Source organism: Entelurus aequoreus, linkage group LG03 (assembly GCF_033978785.1).
Source record: "Entelurus aequoreus isolate RoL-2023_Sb linkage group LG03, RoL_Eaeq_v1.1, whole genome shotgun sequence".
NCBI lineage: Eukaryota > Metazoa > Chordata > Actinopteri > Syngnathiformes > Syngnathidae > Entelurus > Entelurus aequoreus.
The window spans coordinates 10,982,217-11,006,669 of NC_084733.1; the positions used below are offsets into that span (position 1 = coordinate 10,982,217).

Sequence of the window (24,453 nt, forward strand, 5' to 3'; positions counted from 1 at the left end):
GAAGGCTCGTAAAACTCCACTGTGTAGGATGGGAAGCGACAGAAAGTTTTGGTTTCTTTGATGTATTGCGATCCACAGGACGATCTTGTCTTGCCCCGAGATCTACAAAGCGGAGAGGAAGCAGGACCTGACGCAAGCTCCGGGCATGTTTTCTTCGAACTGTTTTGTGACCAAGGGCGACGGCTGTTTACGACCCCCTCTCCCCTCCAAATAAAAGACGAGGCGTGTGTTACAATAATTGTTTGTAAGTTATCACAAAAAAACTTTGCGTCGAAACGAGTTCCTAGCAAGAAGACAAAAGCTGTCTTTGAAACCCGCCAAGAAGAAGGCTCGTAAAACTCCACTGGGTAAGGGGGAAAGCCACATGAAGGGTTTTCTGTTTTCTCTCACGTATGGTAATCAACAGAAAGATCTTGTTCCAACCCAAGGACTTCAAAGCGGACAGATGGTAGGATCGGCCCAATTTCCAGACAAACTCTTTTTGAAGTATTTTACGAACCCTTTTTGAACTATTTTATGGGACTCTTTTTTAAGTATTTTGCAAACTCTTTTTGAACTATTTTATGGAACTCTCTTTGAACTATTTTATGGAACTCTTTTTGAACTATTTTACGACCTCTTCTTTAGAACTATTCTGTAACCAAAGGCAACGCTGTTTACGACCCACTTCCCTCTGGAAGTGGAAGCGGTGGTCAGGTGGTCGGAGAAAGTCAAATAAAGAAGGAGTGCAATCTTTTGGCAGAGCGTGCTAAGATACTGTGCAAGGGTACAGTGTAAAGGCGACTCTCCTCAATATATTGAGTCCAAATTGAATTGTGTCTCTGTTTGATTCCTTGCCTCTCGTCTTGTTTAATAGATGTCATCAGTGTTTGAACCTGACAGCGTGCAATCCTGTCGTCATAGCACGGTGGAAGACTGTCAAAGAGTACAGCCTGTACGTTTCTCCTCAATGAGCTAAATTGAATTCTGTCTCTGTTAAATTCCTTGCTTCTTGTCTGTTTAATAGATGTCATCAGTGTTTGAACCTGACATATGTTGTAGAACAGGGGTGTCAAAGCCGCATGGCAGTTATGGCTGCCCTCAGAGGGCCACTTGTAACTAGGGCTGCAACTAACGATTAATTTGATAATCGATTAATCTGTCGATTATTACTTCGATTAATCGATTAATAATCGGATAAAAGAGACAAACTACATTTCTATCCTTTCCAGTATTTTATTGAAAAAAAACAGCATACTGGCACCATACTTATTTTGATTATTGTTTCTCAGCTGTTTGTACATGTTGCAGTTTATAAATAAAGGTTTATTTAAAAAAATAAAAAAAAATAAAAAAAAATCTAAAAAGCCTCTGCGCATGCGCATAGCATAGATCCAACGAATCGATGACTAAATTAATCGGCAACTATTTTTATAATCGATTTTAATCGATTTAATCGATTAGTTGTTGCAGCCCTACTTGTAACAGTGAATAATATATACATTTTAAATTGCTTCATTACACTATTTATTGTTATATATTTTTACGTACGTACACTGTAAGAAAAACGTGTCGATTTTAGAGTAAAGTTTAGCTGCCAAAATGTTACGATAAAATGTTTTTTACAACTGTAAATGTAAATGGGGAAACCGTACCACTGTTTTACTGTAAAATCTGTGGTCGTCGTTTTTACGGTGTGTTACTGTAAATGGAAAAACAATGTTACACTTTTTTGTTTTGTTTTGTGTTTTGGCCGTGCAATTCTGACAAATGAGCTACCAGTTGTTGTTTTTTTTACCGAAAAATGTAATAAGTCAAAAATATGACAAAATAATGACTTACTAAGTCAAAATAATGACAAAAAAATGACTTAAGTCAAATTAATGACTTACTGTAAGTAAGCGTCTGCAATAAGCGTTTGGAAAAAAGAGTTAAAAGTGGGGCCACATGCTGACGTATGCTCAACTCATCATGCTTAATTTATTACAGCATTTGGGAAGCCTGTAGTTGATTTTTATTATGTAAATGTTATATTTGTATCAACATGTGATAGCAGGGACCCTGCCATTCAAAACTAGGCTGCTACATTACTAATGATTCATGTAACTATAGCTGACAAAAAATAGTACAGTAGCAATAGGAGAGACTATTCATCCCTGAACACCATGGAGTTCATGTAGGCTTTATCATGCACTTACATTATTATATCAACTATCAGAGACAGAAACTCTTCATTTAACATAATGTCCTTTTTTGCTGCTTCAACACAGCTCAATCAACACAGAAAAGGGTAAAGTGAAATAACTCAGTTGTTAACTGTAGGTCAATAATGCTTGTCTTTCTCTCAGACAGACAGGGCTTTGCCATCCATCCATTTTCTTCCACTTATCCGAGGTGCTGTCCGTTTAATGTGGGGCGCACACGCACGCACACACGCACACCGCACAGTGAGCTAACGTTACGCTAAAAGCTAATTAGCCTTCACCTCGAGGACTGCGAACGAGCTGACCTGCCTTTTATAATTCTAGAAGGTCAACGGGCTCATAGTGATGTTACTAGTAGTTGACTGGGAGGTGTTTTTTATCATTTGGGGAGAGTCCGCAGCCTGATGATTACCTGCTAAACACCTTTCTGCTCACTCCACCGCAGGAGCACTGACTACATGCGCTCTGAATACTCACTGCTGATTGGCTGTTACATGCGCTCTAAATACGCACTGCTGATTGGCTGTTACCGCTCTGCGTGTAACCAATCAGATGGTTCTGTGGGTGGGACAATGCTGGGTGCTGCAGAGACGTACTGACAGCAGCAGAGGCAGAACTAAGCGGAGCAGCTTGTTAAGACTTTAGTTTTGGCGGTGGCTCTTTGTTGTTAAGGCGGCCGCCTTAACAACACAGCGCTGCAGGAAACCCCGATGTTAGTGTATATGTTAGTGTTTTTGTTGGCGTACATGATTGCGTACATGTTGGCGTACATGTTGGCGTACATGTTGGCGTACATGTTGGCGTACATGTTGGTGTGTATGTTGGTGTGTATGTTGGCGTATATGTTAGTGTATATGTTGCTGTCTATGTTAGCGTACATGTTGGCGCATATGTTAGTGTATATGTTTGCGTAAATGTTGGCGTACATTTTGGCGTACATTTTGGTGTATATGTTGCTGTCTATGTTGGCGTTTATGTTAGCGTACATGTTAGTGTATATGTTGCTGTCTATGTTAGCGTACATGTTGGCGTATGTGTTGGTGTATATGTTAGCGTACATGTTGGCGTATATGTTAGTGTATATGTTGGCGTACATGTTAGTGTATATGTTGCTGTCTATGTTTGCGTAAATGTTGGCGTACATGTTGGCGTACATGTTGGCGTACATGTTGGCATACATGTTGGCATACATGTTAGCGTTTATGTTAGCGTACATGTTGCCGTTCATGTTAGCGTTCATGTTAGCGTGCATGTTGGTGTGTATGTTGGCGTACATGTTAGGATATGTGTTAGGATATGTGTTAGCTTACATGTCAGCGTGTCGGCGTATATGTTAGGGGACATGTTGGCAAATATATCGGCGTATATGTTGGCCTATATTATGTTGGTGTACATGTTAGCGTGTTGGCGTATAAGTTAGCGTATATGTTGTTGTATATGTTAGCGTATATGTTGGTGTGTATGTTAGTGTATATTTTAGCGTCTATGTTAGCGTATATCTCGGTGTATATGTTGGCGTATATGTTGGCGTATATGTTAGGGGACATGTTGGCAAATATATTGGCGTATATGTTGGCCTATATTATGTTGGTGTACATGTTAGCGTGTTGGCGTATATGTTAGCGTATATGTTGTTATATATGTTAGCGTATATATGTTGGTGTGTATGTTAGCGTATATGTTGGTGTATATGTTGTTGTATATGTTAGCGTATATGTTGGCGTATATGTTGGTGTGTATGTTGTTGTATATTTTAGCGTATATGTTAGCGTATATCTTGGTGTATATGTTGGTGTGTATGTTAGTGTATATTTTAGCGTATATGTTAGCGTATATCTTGGTGTATATGTTGGCGTATATGTTGGCGTATATGTTAGGGGACATGTTGGCAAATATATCGGCGTATATGTTGGCCTATATTATGTTGGTGTACATGTTAGCGTATATGTTGTTGTATACGTTAGCGTATATGTTGGTGTGTATGTTAGCGTATATGTTGGCGTATATGTTGTTGTATATGTTAGCGTATATGTTAGCGTATATGTTGGCGTATATGTTGGTGTGTATGTTGGTGTGTATGTTAGTGTCTATTTTAGCGTATATGTTAGCGTATATCTTGGTGTATATGTTAGTGTATATGTTAGCGTATATGTTGGTGTATATGTTAGCGTATATGTTAGCGTATATGTTAGCGTATATGTTGGCGTACATGTTGGCGTACATGTTAGCGTACATGTTAGCGTACATGTTAGCGTACATGTTAGTGTACATGTTAGCGTACATGTTAGCGTATATGTTAGCGTATATGTTGGCGTATATGTTGGCGTATATGTTGGCGTATATGTTGGCGTATATATTGGCATATGTTAGTGTATATGTTAGCGTATATGTTGGCGTATATATTGGCGTATGTTAGTGTATATGTTGGCGTACATGTTAGCGTATATCTTGGTGTGTATGTTAGCGTATATGTTAGTGTATATGTTGGAGTATATGTTGCCGTATATGTTGCCGTATATGTTTATGTTGCCGTATATGTTAGCGTATGCGTCTGACCTGCTGTAGCACGCACACACGCATGCATCAGACTGACTTCTTCAGCTTTAAAAGTGACAGAACACAACAGTTGAGTCCCAGAGTGCACAGATGATTGTGATGTGCATATTCCTTATTCCTTCTTCCTTGGGTGTTTACAGCACAAACATGAACTATGGAGACAAACGCTGGAGGTCACATGAGCGCCAACTTGTGAGTGTTTGTGCTCACAGGCATCCGGCTCCCGTCGCATATTCATGTTCTCACAAGGGAGTGGCCCTGGAAAATGTGCTGATGCAACACTAAAGACATATATACAAGATATCGATATAAAGATGAATACATGAATATGTATATGAATATATTTCTACATCAAATTAAATGTAATTATTTTTCAAATTAATTTATTTACGGATTTTTTATTTTACATATCTTTACTGCCATTTATATAATTATCTATTGTTTCCACATTAAATGTAAATACTGTATCGCAGTTTGTCAATTCATTTAAAAGATTTATGATGTTATTCTGGCAAATTAGTCTTTGTGTGTATTCTATCTCAATTTTTTGTTCTCATATTAATTCCTCTTTTGTTTAAATACTGTTCGTATTTGTTATACTGTTATATTATATTGGTCACTGTTTTTAATTAACTGTATTTATTTTAAAAATTGCATGTATTTTTCATAAATTGTATCTATTTTTTTAAATGTATTTATTTTTAAAAATGTTTTCATTTATTCAAATTATTGTATTTATTTTTCAAATGAACTGCATTAATTTTAAAATTATCTGTATCTATTTTTCAAATAAACTGAATTCATTCATCCAAGTTAAATATATTTTTTTAAGAAATTGTAATAAAAAATTTAAAAAATTAATTCTTTTTTCTAATAAGTTGTACGTTGAATTGTATTCATATATTTTAATAAATTCTATACATTCATTTTAAATAACGGTATTTATTCTTTCAACTAATTCAATATTTTTTAAATTAATTGTACTTTTAAAAATTCTAATTGTATTTATCTAAATAATTTTTTTTCAAATTATTGTATTTTTTCTTTTAAAGAAATTGTATTTATTCATCCAAGTGAACCGTATTTCACTTTTCAAATGTTGCGGCGTGTAAAAATGCAAGCATAAGCAGCATGAAACAAGGCAGACATGTTTACAGAATATCATTATGGGATGTGACTGGTGTGGTAATGGAGTGGCGCTGGTTGCAGCCCCTCCCACTGGGAAGGAACAAAAAGGTGAGCAGCAGGCGGTCCAATGAACACCTCCTGCATGTTCTGAGGTCAGCGGTTACGTATCAGCGAGGTTAAAGCGCCATTGAACACCGCGGGAGACTTCCTGTCCAGCAAAACCCGATTGCGAGACTTGGAGACAATCTATGATGCACACCAGCACACCCCCCGCTTTTACACTGCGTCCTCCCTTTCCGTGCAAACCTAATTACTCTGTCAATTGCCAAGACAAATGAAGAGGACCAGGCGGGGAGTGTCTCTTGTCCTCCGCCAGGCCCAGGGTGTCACATCACAGCCTGCTAATTAAAACTGCATCTCTGGCTCAGCCATGTGTGCCCTGGAGGAGCAGTGATTAAACTGCAGGCTTGCACAGGACAGGAAATACCCCGCACCTTTATCCAGATCCTCACCAAAATTGTAAAAGCTGCCTCCTCAAGTTTTGTCAACATCACATTTGTATTTTTGTGTAACCATGCTAACTTTATGCAGCTCTGTATGCGACTGTTACTCACCGAGTATGATGTTAAAATGCAATGTAAGCATGTAGCATGTTGCTAACCTAGCATGATGCTAAAATGTAATGTTAGCATGCAGCTCACATAGCTATGCTAGTGTCCAAACCTAGCATGATTCTAAAATGCAATGTAAGCATGTAGCAGGTTGCTAACCTAGCATGATGTTAAAATGCAATGTTAGCATGTAGCATGTTGCTAACCTAGCATGAAGCTAAAATGTAATGTTAGCATGTAGCATTTTGCCAACCTAGCATGATGCTAAAATGTAATGTTAGCATGCAGCTCACATAGCTATGCTAGTGTCCAAACCTAGCATGATGCTAAAATGCAATGTAAGCATGTAGCAGGTTGCTAACCTAGCATGATGTTAAAATGCGATGTTAGCATGTAGCATGTTGCTAACCTAGCATGATGTTAAAATGCAATGTTAGCATGTAGCATGTTGCTAACCTAGCATGATGCTAAAATGTAATGTTAGCATGCAGCTCACATAGCTATGCTAGTGTCCAAACCTAGCATGATTCTAAAATGCAATGTTAGCATGTAGCATGTTGCTAACCTAGCATGATGTTAAAATGCAGTGTTAGCATGTAGCATGTTGCTAACCTAGCATGAAGCTAAAATGTAATGTTAGCATGTAGCATTTCGCCAACCTAGCATGATGCTAAAATGTAATGTTAGCATGCAGCTCACATAGCTATGCTAGTGTCCAAACCTAGCATGATGCTAAAATGCAATGTAAGCATGTAGCAGGTTGCTAACCTAGCATGATGCTAAAATGCAATGTTAGCATGTAGCATGTTGCTAACCTAGCATGATGTTAAAATGCAATGTTAGCATGTAGCATGTTGCTAACCTAGCATGATGCTAAAATGTAATGTTAGCATGCAGCTCACATAGCTATGCTAGTGTCCAAACCTAGCATGATTCTAAAATGCAATGTTAGCATGTAGCATGTTGCTAACCTAGCATGATGTTAAAATGCAGTGTTAGCATGTAGCATGTTGCTAACCTAGCATGAAGCTAAAATGTAATGTTAGCCTGTAGCATTTCGCCAACCTAGCATGATGCTAAAATGTAATGTTAGCATGCAGCTCACATAGCTATGCTAGTGTCCAAACCTAGCATGATGTTCAAATGTAATCTTAGCATGTAGCATGTTGCTAACCTAGCATGATGTTAAAATGCAATGTTAGCATGTAGCATGTTGCTAACCTAGCATGATGTTAAAATGCAATGTTAGCATGTTGCTAACCTAACATGATGCTAAAATGTAATGTTAGCATGCAGCTCACATAGCTATTCTATATGATGCTAAAATGTAATGTTAGCATGTGGATAACATAGCTATTCTATATGATGTTAAAATGTAATGTTAGCATGTGGATAACATAGCTATTCTATATGATGTTAAAATGTAATGTTAGCATGTGGATAACATAGCTATTCTATATGATGTTAAAATGTAATGTTAGCATGCAGCTCACATAGCTATTCTATATGATACTAAAATGTAATGTTAGCATGTAGATAACATAGCTATTCTATAGAATGTTAAAATGTAATGTTAGCATGTGGATAACATAGCTATTAAATAGAATGTTAAAATGTAATGTTAGCATGTGGATAACATAGCTATTCTATATGGTGTTAAAATGTAATGTTAGCATGCAGCTCACATAGCTATTCTATATGATGCTAAAATGAAATGTTAGCATGCAGCTCACATAGCTATTCTATATGATGTTGAAAATGTAATGTTAGCATGCAGCTCACATAGCTATTCTGTATGATGTTAAAATGTAATGTTAGCATGTGGATGACATAGCTATGCCAGTGTTGTAACCTAGCATGATGTTAAACTATAACATAAGCATGTAGCATGTTGCTAACCGAGTATGATGTTAAAAGGCAATGTTAGCATGTAAGTCACATAGCTATGCTAGTGTCCAAACCTAGCATGATGCTAAAATGTAATGTTAGCATGCAGTTCACATAGCTATTCTAGTGTTGCTAACCTAGTATAATGGTAAAATGTAATGTTAGCATGTAAATAACATAGCTACTCTAGTGTTGATAACCTAGTATGATTTTAAAATGTAATGTTAGCATGCAAGTGTAATAACCTAGCATTATGCTAAAATGTAATGTTAGCATGCAGTTCACGTAGCTATGCTAGTGCTGCTAACCAATATGATGTTAAAATATAATGTTAGCATGCAGCTCACATAGCTATTCTACAATATGTTAAAATGTAACATTAACATGTAGCGTGTAGCTAACCTAGCATGATGTTAAAATATAACGTTACCATGTAGCTCACATAGCTATTCTAAATGATGTTAAAATGTAATGTTAGCATGTGGATAACATAGCCATACTAGTGTTGTAACCTAGCATGATGTTAAAAGGTAACATCAGCATGTAGCGTGTAGCTAACCTAGCATGATGTTAAAACATAACGTTAGCATGTAGCTCACATAGCTATGCTAATGTTGCTAACCGAGTATGACGTACGTAGCTCAAATATCTATGCTAGCGTTGCTAGACTTGCATGATGCGAAAATATAACGTTAGCATGTGGCTCACACAGCTATGCTAATGTAGCTAATTGATAGCTACGTATTTAAAGTTCTGGGCATTACATGTGGCCCCAAATTGATCCAGTTTTTATTTGTTACACTCAATAAACGATTAATCGAAGTGTGGCCTAGTGGTTAGAGTGTACGCCCTGAGATCGGTTGGTCGTGAGTTCAAACCCCGGCCGAGTCATACCAAAGACTATAAAAATGGGAGCCACTACGTCCTTCTTTGTGAGGACATTGTTGATTGTCTTGTCATGTTCGGATGTACTTTGTGGACGCCGTCTTTGCTCCACAGTAAGTCTTTGCTGTCGTCCAGCACTCTGTTTTTGTTTACTTTGTAGCCAGTTAGGTTTTATACCTAACTAGTACCTACTCAGTGGCCTAGTGGTTAGCGTGTCCGAGTCATACCAAAGACTATAAAAATGCGAGCCCTGCTTGGCACTCAGCATCAAGGGTTGGAATTGGGGGTTAAATCACCAAAAAATGATTCCCGGGCGCGGCCACCGCTGCTGCCCACTGCTCCCCTCACCTCCCAGGGGGTGATCAAGGGGATGGGTCAAATGCAGAGAATCATTTTGCCACACCTAGTGTGTGTGTGACATTCATTGGTACTTTAAATTTGAACAAATGAAGCTAAAAGTAGCCATGAAACTACAAAATAAGACCAGGTTTTAGGCTTACGTTCCAATGGCCGCCTCACAGTCGGACCACCACCACCACCCGTGGTCTTTCCATTAGCCCGGACATCTGTGACACCCCCAGCAGTCCCTGCCCTCCCCGACACTGGAGCTTCTATTTGTGTGAGTCGGAGGTTGGGAAGGGGAGAGTGGAGGAGGAGGCGTCTCCTGGGAGTCAAGGAGACATCAGGGAGGAGGCGTTTCCCTCCAGGGCGCACAAATATGCTCGAGATAGGCTCCGGCGCAACCCCGAAAGGGACAAGCGGTAGGAAATGGATGGACGGATGTATATTAGATCAAAACCATCAGCGTCTTCTCTTTGCTGAGGTTTGTCCTCAGACTCCTAAGAGTTAAAACCTTGAAATGGTTCCGTATTACGCAACAGGGCTGTGTGGTAAGTGGGGTAGAAACAATGCAAGACACCAAAAGCTTTGGGGTGGAAAAAACTGTTTCTGTTGGCACCGAGCACAGAATCCTCACCAATCCTTTTTGTCACTAACGACGGCAAACTTTCTACGTCAAATCTTCAGTCCCGACAAATCCGTACACTTTGGTGTGCTCCTGGAGTGAAGACGGGGTAAACACGCTTCTCCTCTGGAACCAATCAGCAGGCCCAACAATAACATTTGCAGACTCCGAGGCTGTTAACAATATCACAAACATCCGGCCTCGCTCGGATTCTGTTGCTCAGCACGGGCTTTAGTCCTCAACGTGGGTCAAGGCAAACCGAGGAAACTCCCAGCAAACGAAGCAAAAACGAAGACAGAGATTCTAGGGCAGTGGTTCTTAACCCGGGTTCGATCGAACCCTAGGGGTTCGGGGAGTCGGCCTCAGGGGTTCGGCGGAGCCTCCACCGCGGAGGTCGAGACACACCCGACTCATTGTGTAAATAAAACCTTCTCCCTATCGGCGTATTATGGACACCACCAAACAATGTTCCCTCTAATTTTCCATCTGATTTGCAGGTGTGTAATTTGTGGTGAGTTCATGCACTGTGTTGGTTTTGTTCTTTGAACAAGGTGATGTTCATGCACGGTTCATTTTGTGCACCAATAAAAAATACATAACTTTGTTTTGAATTTGAAAAAAATTGTAATTTTATATTTCACTAAAGAAGGGTTCGGTGAATGCGCATATGAAACTGGTGGGGTTCGGTACCTCCAACAAGGTTAAGAACCACTGGACTAGGGTTAGTTCGACTGGAGAAGACTTGGCTTCTGAACTGGAAGTCTCAAAGATAAAACCATAGGTGCAAGTAAGTGTTAGAATAACTCTGTATACATTATCACACAACTCTTATGCTTAAAGGCCGTTGCTCTAGTTATTATCAATTGTGCTGAAGTTGTACTTTTCTATCTGTGTCCTGGGCATGACGTTAAAGGCCTACTGAAATGAATTTTTTTTATTTAAACGGGGATAGCAGATCTATTCTATGTGTCATACTTGATCATTTCGCGATATTGCCATATTTTTGCTGAAAGGATTTAGTATAGAACAACGACGATAAAGATTGCAACTTTTGGTATCTGATAAAAAAAAGGCTTGCACCTACCGGAAGTAGCGTGACGTAGTCAGTTGAACATATACGCAAAGTTCCCTATTGTTTACAATGATGGCCGCATGAAGTGAGAGAGATTCGGACCGAGAAAGCGACAATTTCCCCATTAATTTGAGCGAGGATGAAAGATTTGTGGATGAGTAAAGTGCAAGTGAAGGACTAGTGGGGAGTTGAAGCTATTCAGATAGGGAAGATGCTGTGAGAGGCGGGGGTGACCTGATATTCAGCTGGGAATGACTACAACAGTAAATAAACACAAGACATATATATACTCTATTAGCCACAACACAACCAGGCTTATATTTAATATGCCACAAATTAATCCTGCATAAAAACACCTGCGTGTTTGTTACGCTAGCTCCTAGCTCCTCTGCTAGCTCCTAGCTCCATAGAACACGCCAATACAATTCAAACACCTGATCAACACACACAATCACTCAGCCCAAAAGACCGTTCACCTAACCCAAGGTTCATAAAGCTTATATATTTTTAAAAAGTTACGTACGTGACGCGCACGTACGGTACGGTACGTGTTATGCTAGCTCCTAGCTCCTATGCTAGCTCCTAGCTCCATAGAACACGCCAATACAATTCAAACACCTGATCAACACACACAATCACTCAGCCCAAAAGACCGTTCACCTAACCCAAGGTTCATAAAGCTTATATATTTTTAAAAAGTTACGTACGTGACGCGCACGTACGGTACGGTACGTGTTATGCTAGCTCCTAGCTCCTATGCTAGCTCCTAGCTCCATAGAACACGCCAATACAATTCAAACACCTGATCAACACACACAATCACTCAGCCCAAAAGACCGTTCACCTAACCCAAGGTTCATAAAGCTTATATATTTTTAAAAAGTTACGTACGTGACGCGCACGTACGGTACGGTACGTGTTATGCTAGCTCCTAGCTCCTATGCTAGCTCCTAGCTCCATAGAACACGCCAATACAATTCAAACACCTGATCAACACACACAATCACTCAGCCCAAAAGACCGTTCACCTAACCCAAGGTTCATAAAGCTTATATATTTTAAAAAAGTTACGTACATACGCAAAAAAAAGTTGCGCACATACGGTCAAGCGATCAAATGTTTAGAAGCCAAAGCTGCATACTCACAGTAGCACGTCTGCGTCTTTGTCATCCAAATCAAAGTAATCCTGGTAAGAGTCTGTGTTGTCCCAGTTCTCTACAGGCGTCTGTGTATCGAAGTCAAAAGTCCTCCTGGTTAGAGTCTCTGTTATCCGAGTTCTTCCATCTTGACTGCATCTTTCGGGAATGTAAACAAAGAAGCGCCGGCTGTGTACTGTTGTGGCTGACTACGTTCGAAAAATACGTCCATTTCGCACCGACAACTTTCTTCTTTGCTTGCTCAGCTTCCTTCTCCATAATGCAATGAACATGATTGAAACAGATTCACGAACACAGATGTCCAGAATACTGTGGAATTATGAAATGAAAACAGAGCTTTTTCGTATTGGCTTCAATGTGGAAGGCATACCCGTGTTCCCCGGTCTACGTCACGCGCATACGTCATCCTCAGAGGCGTTTCGAACCGGAAGTTTAGCGGCAAATTTAAAATGTCACTTTATAAGTTAACCCGGCCGTATTGGCATGTGTTATAATGTTAAGATTTCATCATTGATATATAAACTATCAGACTGCGTGGTCGGTAGTAGTGGCTTTCAGTAGGCCTTTAAAGTGCATCCGGCAGTGGAGGCTCCTCTATGGGGTCTTGGGGCACTTGGAGGTTAACCCCTTTACTACTGCTACCCCCAGGTGTCCCTTGGCAAAGGTCTAGTACCTGACTGCCCCCCTAGCCAGGGATACGGTAAAGACCTCAACGGCGGAGCAGGCGGAAGACGGTAGATTTAACAACTACCACAACGGCTGCGATGGTGGAAGAAGGCTGCAGCAGAAAAGGGTCCCCAGTCATCTAGGACTCCATGCCACTGGACCCTGACCCGATTCCTCTATGGGGTCTTGGGGCACTTGGCGGTTAACCCCTTTACTACTGTAACCCCCAGGTGGCCCTTGGCAAAGGCCTAGTACCTGACTGCCCCCCTAGCCAGGGATACGGTAAAGACCTCAACGGCGGAGCAGGCGGAAGACGGTAGATTTAAGAACTACCACAACGGCTGCGATGGCGGAAGAAGGCTGCAGCAGAAAAGGGTCCCCAGTCGTCTAGGACTCCATGCCACTGGACCCTGACCCGATTTCCTCAATGGGGTCTTGGGGCACTAGGAGGTTAACCCCTTTACTACTGTTACCCCCAGGTGGCCCTTGGCAAAGGCCTAGTACCTGACTGCCCCCCTAGCCAGGGATACGGTAAAGACCTCAACGGCGGAGCAGGCGGAAGACGGTAGATTTAAGAACTACCACAACAGCTGCGATGGCGGAAGAAGGCTGCAGCAGAAAAGGGTCCCCAGTCGTCTTGGACTCCATGCCACTGGACCCTGACCCGATTATGTCAAGGATCGTGTGGTGATTGTCTGTGCACCAGTCTCCCCACGTGAAACAAAGTCACGCACAGGCGTCCTCCATAAAGGGATACACCCCTACCAGAAGGATCGTCATACTCGTTCGAGTGACCGCCGATGATGATGACTTTTCTATCTGTGCAAAGGGACGACTCGCAATCGTGGATTGCGAGTCGTCTCGTATCGGTGTTTGTGTCCAGACCCGGCCTGCTGACTGCCGAGGGCGAACATCAGTACCGTGACGCAGACAAAGCAGAGACAGGGCGATATCACGAGTGTCAGCACATTTGCATTCCTGAATAATCATATATTGTGTCGAACTGGGGCTGCTGAAATTACACACCCTTCTTTCAGAAGCAGCCTCAGTGGTGTAACCAGGGACCTCCCAAATAAATAGAGGAGCACGTGGGACTGTACCTTAGAGCGTAGGTTGGACCTGTAACTAAGTGGACAGCCCAATACGTCTCTCCTCATTGAGCAAAATGTAACCCCGTCTCTGCATGATTCCTTGCTTCTTGTCTGTTTAATAGATGTCATCAGTGTTTGAACCTGACAGTAAGTAAGTACATTTTAGCATGAATATTAGATCATTTTGGAATTTGATGCCTGCAACATGTTTCAAAAAAGCTGGCACAAGTGGCAAAAAAGACGGAGAAAGTTGAGGAATGCTCATCAAACACTTATTTGGAACATCCCACAGGGGAACAGGCTAATTGGGAACAGGTGGGTGCCATGATTGGGTATAAAAGCAGCTTCCGTGAAATGCTCAGTCATTCACAAACAAGGATGGGGCGAGGGTCACCACTTCGGGAACAAATGCGCGAGCAAATTGTTGAACAGTTTAAGAACAACATTTCTCAACGAGCTATAGCAAGGAATTTAGGGATTTCCCCATCTACGGTCCGTAATATCATCAAAAGGTTCAGAAGGCCGAAAACCAACATTGAATGTCCATGACCTTTGATCCCTCAGGCGGTACTGCATCAAAAAGCGACATCAGTGTGTAAAGGATATCACCACATGGGCTCAGGAACACTTCAGAAAAACACTGTCAGTAACTACAGTTTGTCGCTACATCTGTAAGTGCAAGTTAAAGCTCTACTATGCAAAGCGAAAGCCATCTATCAACAAAACCCAGAAACGCCGCCGGCTTCGCTGGGCCCCGAGCTCATCTACAAACCCCGTTTCCATATGAGTTGGGAAATTGTGTTAGATGTAAATATAAACGGAATACAATGATTTGCAAATCATTTCCAACCCATATTCAGTTGAATATGCTACAAAGACAACATATTTGATGTTCAAACTGATAAACTTTTTTTTTTGTGCAAATAATCATTAACTTTATAATTTGATGCCAGCAACACGTGACAAAGAAGTTGGGAAAGGTGGCAATAAATACTGATAAAGTTGAGGAATGCTCATCAAACACTTATTTGGAACACCCCACAGGTGAACAGGCAAATTGGGAACAGGTGGGTGCCATGATTGGGTATAAAAGTAGATTCCATGAAATGCTCAGTCATTCACAAACAAGGATGGGGCGAGGGTCACCACTTTGTCAACAAATGCGTGAGCAAATTGTTGAACAGTTTAAGAAAAACCTTTCTCAACCAGCTATTGCAAGGAATTTAGGGAATTCACCATCTACGCTCCGTAATATCATCAAAGGGTTCAAAGAATCTGGAGAAATCACTGCACGTAAGCAGCTAAGCCCGTGACCTTCGATCCCTCAGGCTGTACTGCATCAACAAGCGACATCAGTGTGTAAAGGATATCACCACATGTGCTCGGGAACACTTCAGAAACCCACTGTCAGTAACTACAGTTGGTCATACATCTGTAAATGCAAGTTAAAACTCTCCTATGCAAGGCGAAAACCGTTTATCAACAACACCCAGAAACGCCGTCGGCTTCGCTGGGCCCGAGCTCATCTAAGATGGACTGATACAAAGTGGAAAAGTGTTCTGTGGTCTGACGAGTCCACATTTCAAATTGTTTTTGGAAACTGTGGACGTGGTGTCCTCCGGACCAAAGAGGAAAAGAACCATCCGGATTGTTATAGGCGCAAAGTGGAAAAGCCAGCATCTGTGATGGTATGGGGGTGTATTAGTGCCCAAGACATGGGTAACTTACACATCTGTGAAGGTGCCATTAATGCTGAAAGGTACATACAGCTTTTGGAGCAACATATGTTGCCATCCAAGCAACGTTACCATGGACGCCCCTGCTTATTTCAGCAAGACAATGCCAAGCCACGTGTTGCATCAACGTGGCTTCATAGTAAAAGAGTGCGGGTACTAGACTGGCCTGCCTGTAGTCCAGACCTGTCTCCCATTGAAAATGTGTGGCGCATTATGAAGCCTAAAATACCACAACGGAGACCCCCGGACTGTTGAACAACTTAAGCTGTACATCAAGCAAGAATGGGAAAGAATTCCACCTGAGAAGCTTCAAAAATGTGTCTCCTCAGTTCCCAAACGTTTACTGAGTGTTGTTAAAAGGAAAGGCCATGCAACACAGTGGTGAACATGCCCTTTCCCAACTACTTTGGCACGTGTTGCAGCCATGAAATTCGAAGTTAATTATTATTTGCAAAAAATAAATAAAGTTTATGAGTTTGAACATCAAATATGTTGTCTTTGTAGTGCATTCAATTGAAAATGGGTTGAAAAGGATTTTCAAATCATTGTATTCCGTTTATATTTACATCTAACACAATTTCCCAACTCATATGGAAACGGGGTTTGTATATCAGATTGTAGATGTTTTTTGTTTTTTAACCCTTCACGTTCATATTTCACTGTGTTTGTTGCATTTGGCTTGATTGTAAAATGTCGATGAAGAGGGGGTGTGACGTTCATATGTTCTCAATATTCAGGGTTTTATCGTTCATAGAAAAAAAATACAATTCCATTCCGTTTTTAAGGCGGTCTGTCATAACATTTTAAGCATTCAATCAGACTTTATTGTGAGGTTTTGTATTAGTTTTCCTAAAAAAATAGATATACCGGCCCCCAGACACATTTTTTTCTCTAAATTTGGTTTAAAACAATTGCCCAGGCCTGCTCTGAAAGACTCAGCTAGAACTAAGGTCTGAACCGATAAAACTGTACACCCAAAGACGACGGTTGAACCAGCTATGTAAAAAAATTAATAAATAAATAAAAACCAACACAGTCACGAGCAAACAAAGTAGAAAAGGTCGAAGCCTTCAGCGCAGCTTCTGACGAGCCTGAGGCCGCTTACACCTGACGCAAACCCGGTTCTTCTGTTTGAACTGGGATCGCATGCCGGATCCGCCGGTGGGAGAGACGACCGTTTAAATCAGACTTGGGCAAGTTAAGGCCCGGGGGCTGCATGCGGCCCGTTAAGCTTTTCAATATGGCCCGCCGGACATTCCCAAATATTTTTTTTAGATCTTTAAGATGGAAAGTGTAGCTGCCATTATGATATGCACTCATATTTTCTAATGACCGTAAGTCTTGAACTATACTAGGGGTCGGCAACCCAAAATGTTGAAAGAGCCATATTGGACCAAAAATACAAAAACAAATCTGTCTGGAGCCGCAAAAAATTAAAAGCCATATTACATACAGATAGTGTGTCATGAGATATAAATTTAATTAAGAGGACTTAAAGGAAACTAAATGACCTCAAAAAAACCTACAAATGAGGCATAATGACGCAATATGTACATATCGCTAGCCTAAATAGCATGTTAGCATCGATTAGCTTGCATAATTAAAAGCCATATTACATACAGATAGTGTGTCATGAGATATAAATTTAATTAAGAGGACTTAAAGGAAACTAAATGACCTCAAAAAAACCTACAAATGAGGCATAATGACGCAATATGTACATATCGCTAGCCTAAATAGCATGTTAGCATCGATTAGCTTGCATAATTAAAAGCCATATTACATACAGATAGTGTGTCATGAGATATAAATTTAATTAAGAGGACTTAAAGGAAACTAAATGACCTCAAAAAAACCTACAAATGAGGCATAATGACGCAATATGTACATATCGCTAGCCTAAATAGCATGTTAGCATCGATTAGCTTGCAGTCATGCAGTGACCAAATATGTCTGATTAACACTCCACACAAGTCAATGACATCAACAAAACTCACCTTTGTGCGCTCATGTACAACATTAAAAGTTTGGTGGACAAAATGAATCAGAAAAAGAAGTGGCATACATCACGTCCTAGAAAGTCGGAGAAATAAACAAGCTAAGGTGAGTTCAAGGACCGCCAAAATTAGTAGGACAAAACGGCGCTCGCCAAATACTCGAATCAGTGAAGCATGTTTAATATAAACATTGTGTTTTATAACAATTAGGGAAGTTTGTGTCATGTTTGTCCTCCTACAGAAACCATATTAAAACAAAAAATATATTTTTTTCCCCTTATCTTTTTCCATTCTTCATACATTTTTAAAAAAGCTCCAGAGAGCCACTAGGGCGGCGCTAAAGAGCCGCATGCGGCTCTAGAGCCGCGGGTTGCCGACCCCTGAACTATACAAAGTATTTCAATGGTTGGAATCTGCCCTTTTGCATGATATTCTAGTTACTATGGTCATCTAATTAGTTACTATGGTAATCTAAATAGTTACTATGGTAATCTACGTCACGGCAGCTCAAACCAGGCACCAAGCAGTGTGGGTGGGGAGCGTTTCCACAGAGTGTTTCCAGAGCGTCCAGCCTGAAATGCGGGTGTCAGGGACAGACTTGGAAGGAGATTTTTACAACAAAGTTAAAGCTTAGTCATGTATCAGATTGTAGGCGTTTTGGTTTTTTTACCCTTCACGTTCATATTTCGCTGTTTGTTGCATTTTTGTTGCGTTTAGCTTCATTGTAAAATATGTCGACCGAGAGGGGGTGTGGCATTCATATGTTGTCAATATTCAGTGTTTTATCGTTAATAGTTTATCGTTAATAGGGATAGAAAGAGAGAAAAAGAAATACAGAGGGGGGGAATTGTGGGGACAAGAGGGGGATTAGACAGAGAGACAAAAACAACAACAACAACAACAACAATAGAGCAACATCAGCAAGTACGACATGTACAAATATGATGGTAAAAATAATAGCAAATAAGCAGTTAGCGAAAATAAAAAATAATACAGAAATGACAATGAGCATTATTACACTAAAAATGGAGCAATACAAATACCAATAGAAATAGCACTATTGATAATGAACAATACCAATACTTTACCTTTATTATTATCAACAATACAGTTGTTCAAATGCAACAATGCATATACGTAATGATAACTTGAGATACGAAAGAATGCAGAAAAATGGGGTAGGAAGAAAGAGAAGCAACCTCCATTAACCTTGTAGATTGTTATAGTAACAATAGGTTAAGCTTTGTCAGAGTGCCATGCGTTATACCCAGTTTACCCTAGGGCAGGGGTCGGCAACCCAAAATGTTGAAAGAGCCATATTGGACCAAAAATACAAAAACAAATCTGTCCCGGAGCCGCAAAAAATTAAAAGCCATATTACATGTATCATGAGATATACATTTAATTAAGAGGACTTAAAGGAAACTAAATGACCTCAAATATAGCTACAAATGAGGCATAATGATAAAGCTAAGATAAGAACAAGCTTAAAAAGTAGATGTGTTTCTGTCAGGGGGGTTCAACTGTGGAACAGCTTGGATTATTCCTTAAAATGTTCCAGTTCTATTCACACATTTAAAAAACACTTTAAGACCAATGTCTTGAAAAAATATATCACTCTAGAATCAACACAGTAGTTAATACTATGATCAATGTTAATTCAAATACTAAATGTGGGTTATAAATAATAATGGAAGTACAATTGTTTGTATATAGTATATAAATTGGTACAAAGGTTTAACATGTCTACAAGGATATTTCACATGCCTTTACTGTGTATATAATTGAACTGTGTTTATGTTATGTATAATGTGTATTTATAATATGTTGTACAATGGACATTCAATAATTTTCGGAAGTTTATTTTGTACTTGACATTGTTTATAGGGTTAGGCGCAATAAGTGTTCAACTTCAGCCTAAACCCTTTCGGTCTGCAACATTTTCATTTTCAATTTAAGAATGTACAACTGTTTGTTTATTTTGTTGACGATTGACCGAAGAATAATAAACTTGATATGTACATATCGCTAGCCTAAATAGCATGTTAGCATCGATTAGCTTGCAGTCATGCAGTGACCAAATAGGTGAGGGCCGACACCCGGGCAACTGAGCTACATACGGGTTCTTCGAGCCATAGCAACCAGACTGGCGTTGAAAACAAACCGTTGCCATTACTCTTTAACCTGTCGACCTACGCTGGTTAAACCCGTCATTCTGCCTCCAAAATGCCGAAAAACTGTGTTGTTTTTGGTTGTGCCAACCACAACTGGAAACAGGGAAAACAAAGGTTGTATTTTGTTCTGCCAAAGCGTGATAAAAGCCCACAGAGACGAGACAAATGGCTCGCAGCTTTACACCGGGAAAACGAGGACGGTTCTCACTGGAGTCCCCCAAAGTCCCGGGTCGTGTGTTCGGATCACTTCGTTTCTGGTAAATATAAGGAACAAAAATCCACCTTCTTAACCACAACTTGGCTATACCATCCGTGCTAGTGTTGTACTTGTTGAATTTGTACCTTATAACGTTCGACAGCTGAAGTTGTTGTTGTACAAAAATAACATGCGGTATATACTATATCAGGGGTCACCAACCTTTTTGAAACCAAGAGCTACTTCTTGGGTAGTGATTAATGCGAAGGGCTACCAGTTTGATACACACTTAAATAAATTGCCAGAAATAGCCAATTTACAATGAATGATATTTACACTTAATTGAACGGTTTAAAAGAGGAGAAAACACGAAAAAAATGACAATTAAATTTTGAAACATAGTTTGTCTTCAATTTCGACTCTTTAAAATTCAAAATTCAACCGAAAAAAAGGAGACAAAAACTAGCTAATTCAAATCTTTTTGAAAAAATTAAAAAAATAATTTATGGAACATCATTAGTAATTTTTCCTGATTAAGATTAATTTTAGAATTTTGATGACATGTTTTAAATAGGTTAAAATCCAATCTACACTTTGTTAGAATATATAACAAATTGGACCAAGCTATATTTCTAACAAAGACAAATCATTATTTCTTCTACATTTTCCAGAACAAAAATTTTAAAAGAAATTCAAAATACTTTGAAATAAGATTTAAATTTGATTCTACAGATTTTCTAGATTTGCCAGAATATTTTTTTTCAATTTTAATCATAATAAGTTTGAAGAAATATTTCACAGATATTTTTCGTCGAAAAAACAGAAGCTAAAATGAAGAATTAAATTAAAATGTATTTATTATTCTTTACAATAAAAAAAAAATAATTTACTTGAACATTGATTTAAATTGTCAGGAAAGAAGAGGAACGAATTTAAAAGGTAAAAAGGTATATGTGTTTAAAAATCCTAAAATAATTTTTAAGGTTGTATTTTTTCTCTAAAATTGTCTTTCTGAAAGTTATAAGAAGCAAAGTAAAAAAATTAATGAATTTATTTAAACAAGTGAAGACCAAGTCTTTAAAATATTTTCTTGGATTTTCAAATTCTATTTGAGTTTTGTCTCTCTTAGAATTAAAAATGTCGGGCAAAGCGAGACCAGCTTGCTAGTAAATAAATACAATTTAAAAAATAGAGGCAGCTCACTGGTAAGTGCTGCTATTTGAGCTATTTTTAGAACAGGCCAGCGGGCTACTCATCTGGTCCTTATGGGCTACCTGGTGCCCGCGGGCACCGCGTTGGTGACCCCTGTACTATATAGTCTATAGCCTAGCTAGCTATTTTCGAAAACCGGTTTCGTTTAAATTTGCACTTAACAGTTGGGTTTTTAAAAACCAATAAACCCTATAATTTTCATGTTGCCATTTAATCAACTTTTAAAGACAGTCGCAAAATGCTGTCTGCAAGACTTTTCAAAACAAAGACATATATTTTGTACATTATTCGCCTGCTGTACTGCGCCTTCATAAGGCTACAACTTACAAGGACCGGGCTACTAGGGGTCAGTCTGCTTTCTTTTGGGGTTTTTTGCCGGACATTCCAGTATTATTTACCCGTAATCTTGGTATTACTTTCCTTATTAGGTTATTTTGCCACCTCCCCCTTCTGTTTAAACTCTTCTTTGTTGTACTTAAACAATACATGTAGCCCTCAAATCTCTCAATATTTTATACACTAACACTTGATCTTGTTGATAACTTCCGCGTCTCTTTCTTAGTAGCGCGCAGGCTAAGCTAACTAGCAAGCTAAGCTAAGCCTGAGAAGCTTTAAAGTTCACTGAGACGAGTCTGACGCAAATAATACATTTTCGTTTTTTCACACGATATGCGAATAAGTAAAAATGCGTAAATGAAGGATTTAACGCCGACTTCCAAGCCACGACGCTCGTTAAATGCTTTTTCTGTCAATGCTGTGTTCGCTGTGAGCTGGTTTGTTTTCAACGAATTCCCGGTTGCTAGGGGATTGGTAGGCGGAAGTGACGTAGGTCCGCCCTCACCTATATGTCTGATTAGCACTCCACACAAGTCAATAACATCAACAAAACTCACCTTTGTGCATTAATGCACAACGTTAAAAGTGTGGTGGACAAAATGAGACAGAAAAAGAAGTGGCATAAAACACGTCCTAGAAAGTCGGAGAAAGTTATACATGTAAACAAACTGTACGGTGAGTTCAAGGACCGCCAAAATTAGTAGGACAAAACGGCGCTCGCCAAATACTCGAATCAGTGAAGCATGTTTAATATAAACAGTGTGATTTATAACAATTAGGGAGGTTTGTGTCATATTTGTCCTCCTACAGAAACCATACCAAAACAAAAAATATATTTTTTTCCCCTCATCTTTTTCCATTTTTTCATACATTTTTGAAAAATCTCCAGAGGGCCACTAGGGCGGCGCTATGCGGCTCTAGAGCCGTGGGTTGCCGACCCCCGCCCTAGGGCAACAACATTAATATATGTTTGATGAAACGTGATTATGTGCATGCGTGTATGTGTGCATATGTACTTGTACTTATCGTTAATAGTTAATATTGTAAATACTAGGGATGTCCGATAATGGCTTTTTGCCGATATCCGATATGCAGATATTGTCCAACTCTTTAATTACCGATACCGATATCAACCGATACCGATATCAACCGATATATACAGTCGTGGAATTAACACATTATTATGCCTAATTTGGACAACCAGGTATGGTGAAGATAAGGTCCTTTTTAAAAAAATGAATCAAATAAAATAAGATAAATAAATTAAAAACATTTTCTTGAATAAAAGAGAAAGTAAAACAATATAAAAACAGTTACATAGAAACTAGTAATTAATGAAAATTTGTAAAATTAACTGTTAAAGGTTATTATTATTAGTGGACCAGCAGCACGCACAACCATGTGTGCTTACGGACTGTATCCCTTGCAGACTGTATTGATATATATTGATATATAATGTAGGAACCAGAATATTAATAACAGAAAGAAACAACCCTTTTGTGTGAATGAGTGTAAATGGGGGAGGGAGGTCTTTTGGGTTGGTGCACTAATTGTAAGTGTATCTTGTGTTTTTTATGTGGATTTAATAAAAAAAAAAAATAAATAAAAAATTTTTTTTTTAAAAACGATACTGATAATAAAAAAAACGATACCGATAACATTTTAACGCATTTATCGGCCGAATATATCGGCAGACCGATATTATCGGACATCTCTAGTAAATACCACATTATTTATTTTCATGTACAAACCCCGTTTCCATATGAGTTGGGAAATTGTGTTAGATGTAAATATAAACGGAATACAATGATTTGCAAATCCTTTTCAACCCATATTCAATTAAATGCACTACAAAGACAAGATATTTGATGTTCAAACTCAAACTTAATTTTTTTTTTTTTGCAAATAGTATTCCGTTTATATTTACATCCAACACAATTTCCCAACTCATATGGAAACGGGGTTTTTGCATTCTGGGTGTCTCATTCTGTAAAAAAAAAATTTTTTAAATTCCATTACGTTTTTTAAGGCGGTCTGTCATAACGTTTTTAGCATTCAACCGGACATTATTGGGAGGTTTTGTATTAGTGTTACTAAAAATAGATATACTGGCCCCCAGACCCATATTTTTTTCTCTCAAATTTGGCCCCCCGACTCAAAATAATTGCCCAGGCAGGCCTGGTTTAAATTGTTGACGGCGGAAAAAATGAACGGCCTTCTCTCATCTTGTTTGGTGACACCTGTAACGCTCCTGTTTGCCTGAGTGGAAGAAGTGGAGGAAACAGGCCTGGATGAGCACACACACACACACAACACACACACACACACACAAACACACACACACACACACACACACACACACACACACACACACACACACACACACACACACACACACACACACACACACACACACACAAAAGCCCACTGTAGATTTAGTGTATGGATGTCAGTGTTTTAAGTGATGTGTGTGTGTGTGTGGGTGTGTGGGTGTGTGGATGGGGGGGGGGGGGGGCACAATATGTACAATTTCCCTGCTTCTCTCAGCCACGAAACCCCCTCCCCCTCCCCCTCCTCTCGCCACGACATGAAGCTGGTGCAT

At 39.5% G+C, this 24,453-nt stretch overlaps 1 protein-coding gene across 2 annotated transcripts in view; it reads right to left on the reverse strand.

Annotated features, from left to right (window-relative positions):
- The window catches only part of LOC133646127 (guanine nucleotide-binding protein G(I)/G(S)/G(O) subunit gamma-2), a 53,985-nt gene that overhangs the window by 15,482 nt on the left and 14,050 nt on the right, over window positions 1-24,453 (reverse strand). The gene's annotated exons all lie outside the window — the stretch shown is intronic.